Below are 9,146 nucleotides of genomic sequence, written 5' to 3'. Positions count from 1 at the left end.
AATTATATAAGCTTTGAATTAAGAAAGGATAGCTCAGTCAAGACATACATATTGGAAAATTTTATGAAGGCTACAAAGAATCTTGAAAAATATAGAAAGTATTTCTTAAGCCCAGAATAGAATACGGAAATACATCATTGATGTGAAATATTTTACATTTACAAACCTCACTTGTTTTATTTTTAAACTTCTATATATATAAAAACTCATGCTACCATAACTTTCAAAATTCATCAGGATTTCCTTAATAATGATACTCAATTTGTATATAGAGAAAAATGTCTGAGAGACATTTCAAGAAACTTAAAAAATGGTATTAAACAAAAAAATTGGTTTTTTATTCCATGCCAACAAACTAAGCAAAAAGTAGTAAAATTTGAGGATTAATACATCCAATGGGAAGGTAGAGATATATCTTTAGTCCATTCAAATTTACAATATTATTTGTTATATCCTTAAAAGTGTCCTTTATAGTTTTAAAATAAAAATAAAACAAAAGTCCAAATCGTGAAATCTTATTTACTAAAGTTAGGATTCTATTCAATTTCAAATTTTAACCATATGCTTTAGTCTGGGAGTTTTCCCTCCTCTTGGATCTTTTGGAATAGTTTGAGTACAGGGGTTAGCTCTTCCTTAAATGTTTTGTAAAATATTAAGGAAGTCAAGTTTTTAAGGTAACCCATCAACACTGAAAATTTTAATCACACAAAGATTTACTCCGAAGAAAGTAAAATAAGTCTAAAATTCAGTAATCTGTATATTCAAATTTTCCATGTGAGATTGTTTCTTGAAAAATTTCAGAAAAACCTGGACTTTCTTTTCCATTGCTGTTTACCCTTCACCTTTTGGCAGGTCTCTCACTTTTTTCATAAATATGGGCAAGTTTTGGGTCAGTGGTAAAGTTATCTGTTTCATACAGTTACTATCCATGTCTGCATGAAGTGGTTTCTTATTTCCACCTTGTTGTTCCATTAATGTGTAACCCTTCAATTTTTACTTATTCTTTGGTTAATATTTCACCTGACCCATTAGATGACACCTTATTTTGATTACTATTGTTTACAGTGCCATCTTCTTTCTCAGACTGGCTGCTACTACTGTTTGAGGCAGTTGGGGGAGGGGATGGTGCTCAACTAGAAGCAGCACTTTCACTTTCATCTAGAAGAGAATCCATGTAATCTATTACAGTAAGATGAAGATTATATTTCCTTTTTCCAAATCATATTTGCTGAGCAAAGAAATTGTAACATTCATATTCTTCCACATATGCTACACATTCACCAGCTGACCTTGTTCAAACTTTATTAGCCTGAATCAAATGAAAATCCTTTCCATAAGCCTTCAGCCCTTGTTCAAAATTTCTACATTCTTGCTCTATCCAAACAGATTATTACTCTCTAGTGCTTTTACATTAAATCTTAATCTTCTCAATACTTCTTCTGTGTCAAAATTGCATTTACCAATTCATATAATGCCTGTTCATTGTCTTTTATGAGAGATACTTCAGGAATTGCTTCTACATCTTTCCCATCACCTGTTCATCTAGATGCATCCTTAAGAAATGCAATCACTTTATTTTCAGGTAAGTACTCGGTCCCACAGGAGATGGTCATCATTTTCACATACTTTTTCATTTTCTTTGTATCTACAAATGCCAACGGGAATCTCTGCTTGAAACATGGAGTCTACCATAATCTCCTTTCTCCAGTCTTCTGATGGAATATACTCTTCATTTTCTTCCGATTGTTCTTCTTTTCCACTATTTGTATCAAAATATTTACATTGATGTGAGCACATTATTTCCTGTGCATCTTGAGAAGCAACAGATTGTGATGAATCATCATTGGAAGACAATTTATCCTCTTGATCTGATGAATCCTTTATATTCTCTTCTTTATGTTCTCCACTACAGCCACTGTTACAGTCGTTATCAGCATCTTCATCATCTTTACCTTCTTCCTCCTCATCTTCTAGCAGTCAACTAGTACTATCATAACCATAAAGCCTGAGTCAATTAATTGGCATATCATCTTCCCCTGTAAGGTCCTCTATTTCAGAACTGAAGTTCGTTTCTCCTTCTATCATTTCTTCTTTAAATGTTTGTTCATCATCAAAATTATGAACCAGCATCTCAGCTAATGGATCAAATTCATGGTCATCTGATGTTGCTGAACCTCCTGGACTTGAAGACTCAAAAGATGGCTGGAAATTTGACAGGAGAAGAGTCCACAGATAGTCTGTAAACCAATTAAACAAATATCTGATACACATTTTCTACCAAACTCTGGAAATTATAGGCCTATCAGCAGTTCTCAAACATAGCATCACATCCATCTTGTCTGCATTGAACCTCAACCAGCTGGTTCTTAACCACATCTGAAACACAGACAGGCACTGGGAGAATGAGCCACCACACCATAGCTGCTGCCACCATTACCTTCTCTGCTGTCACTACAGCCTGAAGGAGCCCATCAATCTGCCTAAAACCTGGGAGACTCAGAACCTGGGAGGGGACTTGGGCTGGGGCCGCCCACCTCCTTTTTCTAGTCGTCTATCTGAGCTTCCTCTTCTATAAATAAAATCTTAAAAAAAAAATAGACGGACTTAGTGACTTGCTTCCAAAGAATAAAGTATGTAGGTAAAGAAAAGTAACTTTACATAAAGAAATCTAGCAAACACTACTTAGCCAGATGATAAAGGTTAACTTCACCAGCGGTAAGGTACATGTTGACAGTATGTACCACTGATATGATGTGTTCAGAAGGGCACTTTACTTTTCCCCAAACCAATAACTCCAATCTAATCATGATTTTAAAAACATCAGACAAATCCAAATAGATGAGCATTTTACAAAATATCTGGCCAATACTTCAAAAGTCCCAATGTCACGAGAAACAAGGAAAGAATGAGAACTGTTACAGATGAGAAGAAACTATACAGAAATGGTGACTAAATGTGATGTCATTTCTTGGAAAGGATCCTAGAATGGAAAAGAGACACTAGTGGAAAAAAAAACAGTGACCTCCAAGTCTGAAATTTAGTTAACAGAAATGTAATAATGTGAGTTTCTTAGTTTTTTTTCAAATGTATCATGGTAATGTAAAATGTCAGTGTTAAGAAAAACTGGATGAAGAGAATGTGAGAATTCTCTGTACTATCTTTGCAACTTTTCTATAAATCTGATGTTACCCCAAAATAAATATTTATTTTAAAAAATCAATTGTATTTCTATATACCAGTATAACCATTCCAAAAGTAAAATTAATAGAAGATTTTCATTCACAAGAGCATCAAAAAATAAAATGCATGTGAATAAATTTATCAAAAACTATAAGTTAGTACAGTGAAAACTACAAAATATTATTGATGAAAATCTCAATAAATGGATAGGTATCTTATAATGATGGATTTTAAAACTCAATATTATTAAGATGATGTATATATTCGACATATTTCTTCTCAAAATTCCAGCAGGCTCTTTTTCTTTTGCAGAAATATACAAGATGGTCCTAAAATTTACCTGGAAGTGTAAAGATCCCAAGATAACCAAATCAATATTTAAAAATAAGAAAAAAATGGAATGTTTTTCATTTCCTGATTTCAAAACCTAGTATAAAGCAGTTGTCGAGCATGGTACCAATATAAGAATAAATATAGATAAATGAAACAACAGAGAATCCAGAAATTAACCCTTATAGTGATGGTCACTTTGTTGATAAAGATGCGAAGGGTATCCAATGGGGGAAAAGGATAATCTTTTCAACAATTGATGCTGGGAAAATAGGATACCCACATGCAAAAATAGATTAATTTAGACCCTTACCTCACACCATACACACAAAAAATAACTCTAAATGAATCAGAGACCTAAATGTAAGATATATAAATTATTAAAATTTTTGAAGAAAATATTGGAAAAAAAATCTTCATGACCTTGGACAATGTAAAGAGTTCTTAAATACAACACCCAAAACTGCAATCCATAAAAAAATGATAATTGGACTTTAAAAATTCAAAAATTTTGCCCTTTAAAAGATGCTATTAAGAGAATTAAAAGACAAGCAATAAACTGTAAGAAAATATTTATAAATCATATATCTGATGAGTCAAGCATTGAGAACTCTTGCAACTCAAAAGCAAAAAGACAACTCAAATTAAAAATGTGCAAAGCATATGAGAAGATATTTCTCCAAATCATATATACAAATGGCCAACAAAAACATAAAAATATGCTCAACTTCATCAGTTATTAAAGAAATGCAAATCAAAATTGCAATGACATACCATTTTACACCCTCTTAAGGTGGCTATAATTTTTAAAAGAAAACCAAAAACATAAAATAAAAAGTATTGGTGAAGATGTGGAGAAATTGGAATTTTCACATCTTTGTTGGTAGGGATGTAAAATGGTGCAGCCACCATGGAAAACAGTTAAGCAGTTACTCAAAAAGTTCAGCATAGAATTAACATACGAGCCAATAATTCAACTCCTAGGTATATATTCAAAAAAACTGAAAATGGGTGTTAAAACAAAAGCTTGCACACAAATGTTCACTACAGCACTTATTCACAGTAACCAAAAGATTGAAAAAAACCCAAATACCCATCAACTGATGAACAGATAAACAAAATGTGATATATACATGTGGCTGAACATTACTCAGCCATCAAAAGTACTGATGCATACTACGACATGCATGAGCCTTGAAAACATCATGACTAAAAGAAGCAAGTCACAGAAGACCGCATACTGTATCATTCAATTTATAGGAAATGTCCAGAGTAGGCAAATCCATAGGAACAGAAAGCAGATTAGTTGTTGCCAGGGGCTGGGGATGGTTATGGGGATTAACTGCAGGTACATAAGAGAGGAATATAATTGAGGTGATGAAAATATCTAAAATTGTGGTGATCATTGCACCACTCAACAAATTCACGAAAAATCCTTGATGTGTACACTTAAAATTAGTCAGTTTTATGGCATGTGAATTATATCTCAAAATAAAATTTTTAATTATTTTTTCAAATACATTTGTCTCTGCCTACCCTCCACCACTTTTCCTTGCCCCCTCCCTCCCTCCCTCACTTTTCCCCTTTAGTTTTGTCCATGAGTCCTTGCGATATGTTCCTTGACTTTCCTCTTCCCTTCCTTTTCCCCTGCCCCCCCATCCTTCCCTCCTGTCTCTGATGGTTTCTTTTCCCTTCAGTGTTGCTGGTCTTATTTTCCTTGCATCTTTGTATTGTTGGTTAGGTTCCACTTATAGGTGAGATCATATACTATTTGTCTTTTGCCCCCTGGCTTATTTCGCTTAGCATAATGCTCTCCAGTTCCATCCATGCTGTCGCAAAGTTTAATAGTTCTTTTCCTCTTTCTGCTGTGTAGTATTCCATTGTGTAAATGTACCATGGTTTTTTGATCCAGTCATCTACTGATGGGCATTTAGGTTGCTTCCAACACTTGACTATTGTCAATTGTGCTTCTATGAACATTGGGGTGCATAGGTTCTTTTGAATTGGCTTTTTGGGATTCTTAGCGTATAGTCCGAGAAGGGGAATCACTGGATCAAAAGGCAGTTCCCTTTTCAGCTTTTTGAGGAAATTCCACACTGCTTTCCACAGTGGCTGCACCAGTCTGCATTCCCACCAACAGTGTTACAAGGGTTCCCTTTTCTCCACAGCCTCGCCAGCACCTGCTGTTTGTGGATCTGTTTATGATGGCCATTCTGACCGGTGTGAGGTGGTACCTCATGGTGGTTTTGATCTGCATTTCTCAGATGGCTAGTGATGCTGAGCATCCTTTCAAATGTCTCTGGGCCCTCTGAATCTCCTCCTTGGAAAAGCATCTGCCCAGGTCCTTTGCCCATTTTTTGACTGGATCGTTTGTCTTCTTGGAGTGGATTGAGTGAGTTCTTTATATATCTTGGAGATCAAACCTCTATCTGATGTATCCTTAGCGAATATATTTTCCCATACGGTTGGCTCCCTTTTCATTTTGCTGATGTTTTCTTTTGCCGTGCAGAAGCTTCTTATTTTGATGAGATCCCACTTGTCTATTCTTTCCTTTATGTCCCTTGCTTTAGGAGACATATCAGTGAATAAGTTGCTGCGTAGGATATCTGAGAGTTTCCTGCCCATGTTCTCCTCTAGGACTTTGCTGGTGTTGTGACTTATATTTAAGTCTTTTATCCATCTCGAGTTTATTTTTGTATATGGTGTCAGCTGATGATCCAATTTCAATTTTTTGCATGTAGCCGTCCAGCTCTCCCAACACCATTTGTTGAAGAGGCTATTATTGCTCCATTTGATACTTCTTCCCCCTTTGTCAAATATTAGATGCCCATAGAGACCTGGGCTTCTTTCTGGGCTTTCTATTCTGTTCCACTGGTCTATGGATCTGTTCTTTTGCCAGTACCAGATTGTTTTGAATATAGTGGATTTGTAGTAGAGTTTGATGTCCGGTATTGTGATCCCTCCTACTTTGTTTTTCTTTCTCAAAATTGCTGCGGCTATTCGGGGTCGTTTATGGTTCCCTATAAATTTTTGAAATGTCTGTTCTATTTCTGTGAAATACATCATTGGTAACTTAATAGGGATTGCATTTAATCTATAAATTGCTTTGGGTAGTATGGACATTTTGATGATATTAATTCTTCCAATCCATGAGCACGGTATATGCTACCATTTATTTGTGTCTTCCTTAATTTCTTTTTTCAATGTTGTATAGTTTTCTGCATACAGGTCTTTTACCTCTTTGGTGAAATTTATTCCTAGGTACTTCATTTTTCTTCTTGTTATATCGAATGATATTTTTTTTCTGATTTCTTCTTCTTCTATTTCATTGCTGGTATACAAAAATGCCTTTGATTTCTGAATGTTGACTTTGTATCCTGCTGTTTTGCCAAATTCACTTATTAGGTTGAGGAGTTATTTGGTAGAGTCCACAGGGTTTTCTATGTACACTATCATATCATCTGCAAACACTGATAGCTTTACTTCTTCCTTTCCTATTTGGATGCCTTTTATCTCTTTCTCTTGTCTGACTGCTGTGGCTAGGACTTCCAATACAATGTTGAAAAGAAGCAGTGAGAGTGGACATCCTTGTCGTGTTCCCGATCTTAGTGGGAAAGCTTTCAGTTTTTGCCCGTTGAGTATGATATTGACTGTAGGTTTTTCATATATGGCCTTTATTATGTTGAGGAATTCCCCATTTATTCCCATTTTGCTGAGTGTTTTCATCATAAATGGGTGCTGTACCTTATCAAATGTTTTTTCTGTGTCTATCAAGATAATCATGTGGTTTCTGTCTTTTCTTTTATTTATGTGATGTATCACATTTACTGATTTGCGTATATTGAACCATCCCTGCATCCCTGGGATGAATCCCACTTGATCGTGGTGGATAATCTTTTTAATGTATTGCTGGATGCGGTTTGCCAATATTTTGTTGAGGATTTTAGCATCTATGTTCATCAGCGAAATTGGCCTGCAGTTTTCTTTCTTTGTAGGGTCATTATCTGGTTTTGGGATCAGGGTGATGCTGGCCTCATAAAAAGATTCTGGGAGTCTTCCCTCCTCTTGGAATTTTTGGAATAGTCTGAGAAGGACAGGGGTTAGCTCTTCCTTCAATGTTTTGTAAAATTCTCCTGGGAAACCGTCCAGCCCTGGGCTTCTGTGTGCCAGGAGTTTCTTGATTACTGCTTCAGTTTCCCCAGCTGTTATCGGTCTGTTCAAGCTTTCTGTTTCTTCCTCGTTCAGTGTTGGAAGATTATACTTTTCTAAAAATTTGTCCATTTCATCAAGATTTTCAAATTTCTTGCCATATAATTGTTCATACTAGTTTCTGATGATCATTTGTATTTCTGTGGTATCAGTTTTTATTACTCCTCTTTCATTTCTGATGTTATTAATTTGGGTCCTCTCCCTTTTTTTCTTGATGAGTCTGCTCAAAGGCTTGTCAATTTTATTTATCTTTTCAAAGAACCAGCTTCTGGATTGGTTGGTCCTTTGAATTGTTCTTTATGTCCCTATGTCATTCAGTTCTGCTCTGATCTTGACTATTTCCTTCCTTCTACTTGCTCTGGGATTTATTTGTTGTTGTTTCTCCAGTTCTTGAAGTTGTAGTGTTAGGTCTTTTATTTGAAATGTTTCTATCTTTTTAAGGTAAGCCTGTATTGCTATGAACTTCCCTCTCAGGACCGCCTTTGCTGTGTCCCGTAGGTTTTGGACTGGTGTCTGTTCATTTTCATTTGTTTCCAGAAATGTTTGGATTTCTTCTCTTATCTCATTATTGACCCATTCATTGTTTAATGGTGTATTGTTCAGTCTCCATGAGTTTGCAAGTTTTTGAAGTTTCTCTTTGAGGTTGATTTCCATTTTCAAGCCCTTGTGGTTTGAGAAAAAGTTTGATATTATTTCAATTTTCCTGAATTTGGTGAGGTTTTTTTTCTGTCCTATCATGTGGTGCATCTTTGAAAAACTGCCATAAGCATTTCAAAGAATGTGTAATTTTCTTCTTTGGGATGTAAGTTTCTAAACATGTCAATTAAGTCTCTTTCATTCAGTGTGTCATTTAGCTCAACAGTATCTTTATTAATGTTTTGTTTGGAAGATCTGTCCATTTTTGACAGTGGCTGTGTTGAAATCCCCTACTATCAGTTTGTTGCTGTCTATAGCAGTTTTGAAGTCGTCCAACAATTTCCTTATAAACTTGGGGGCTCCTATATTGGGAGCATATAAGTTTACAATGTTGATGTCTTCTTGATTGATTGTTCCTTTAAGTATTATAAAGTGCCCCTCTGGGTCTCTTTTTATGGCCTTTCTTTTGAAATCTACTTTGTCTGATACAAGCATGGCAACCCTGGCCTTTTTCTCTTGCCCATTTGCTTGGAATATTTTTTTTCCATCCCTTTACTTTCAACCCGTGTAGGTCTCTTACTCTGAGGTGGGTCTCTTGTAAGCAGCATATGTGTGGGTCACGTTTTCTTATCCATTCAGCTACTCTGTGTCTCTTGATTGGGGCATTTAGTCCATTTACATTGAGAGGTATTACTGAAAGAAACATTCATTTTTTCTCTTTGTACCTGTGTTTTTCTCTTTCTCACTCTTTTATTTCATCTTCTTAAACCAGGCCCTTGAGCATTTCTTGG

The 9,146-nt window shown here is 35.4% G+C and overlaps 1 pseudogene; it reads right to left on the bottom strand.

Annotated features, from left to right (window-relative positions):
- Nucleotides 1–745: 745 nt before the first annotated feature.
- On the bottom strand, nucleotides 746–2,435 carry LOC129069587 (mesoderm induction early response protein 1-like; annotated as a pseudogene).
- Between the last annotated feature and the right edge of the window lie 6,711 nt (nucleotides 2,436–9,146).

The sequence above is a fragment of the Pteronotus mesoamericanus genome, unplaced genomic scaffold (genome assembly GCF_021234165.1).
Source record: "Pteronotus mesoamericanus isolate MK-2021 breed Mesoamerican mustached bat unplaced genomic scaffold, CSHL_Meso_final contig_226, whole genome shotgun sequence".
NCBI classification, from domain to species: domain Eukaryota; kingdom Metazoa; phylum Chordata; class Mammalia; order Chiroptera; family Mormoopidae; genus Pteronotus; species Pteronotus mesoamericanus.
Note: the sequence above shows the minus strand (reverse complement) of the source record. Positions and strands in the feature narration are given on the sequence as shown.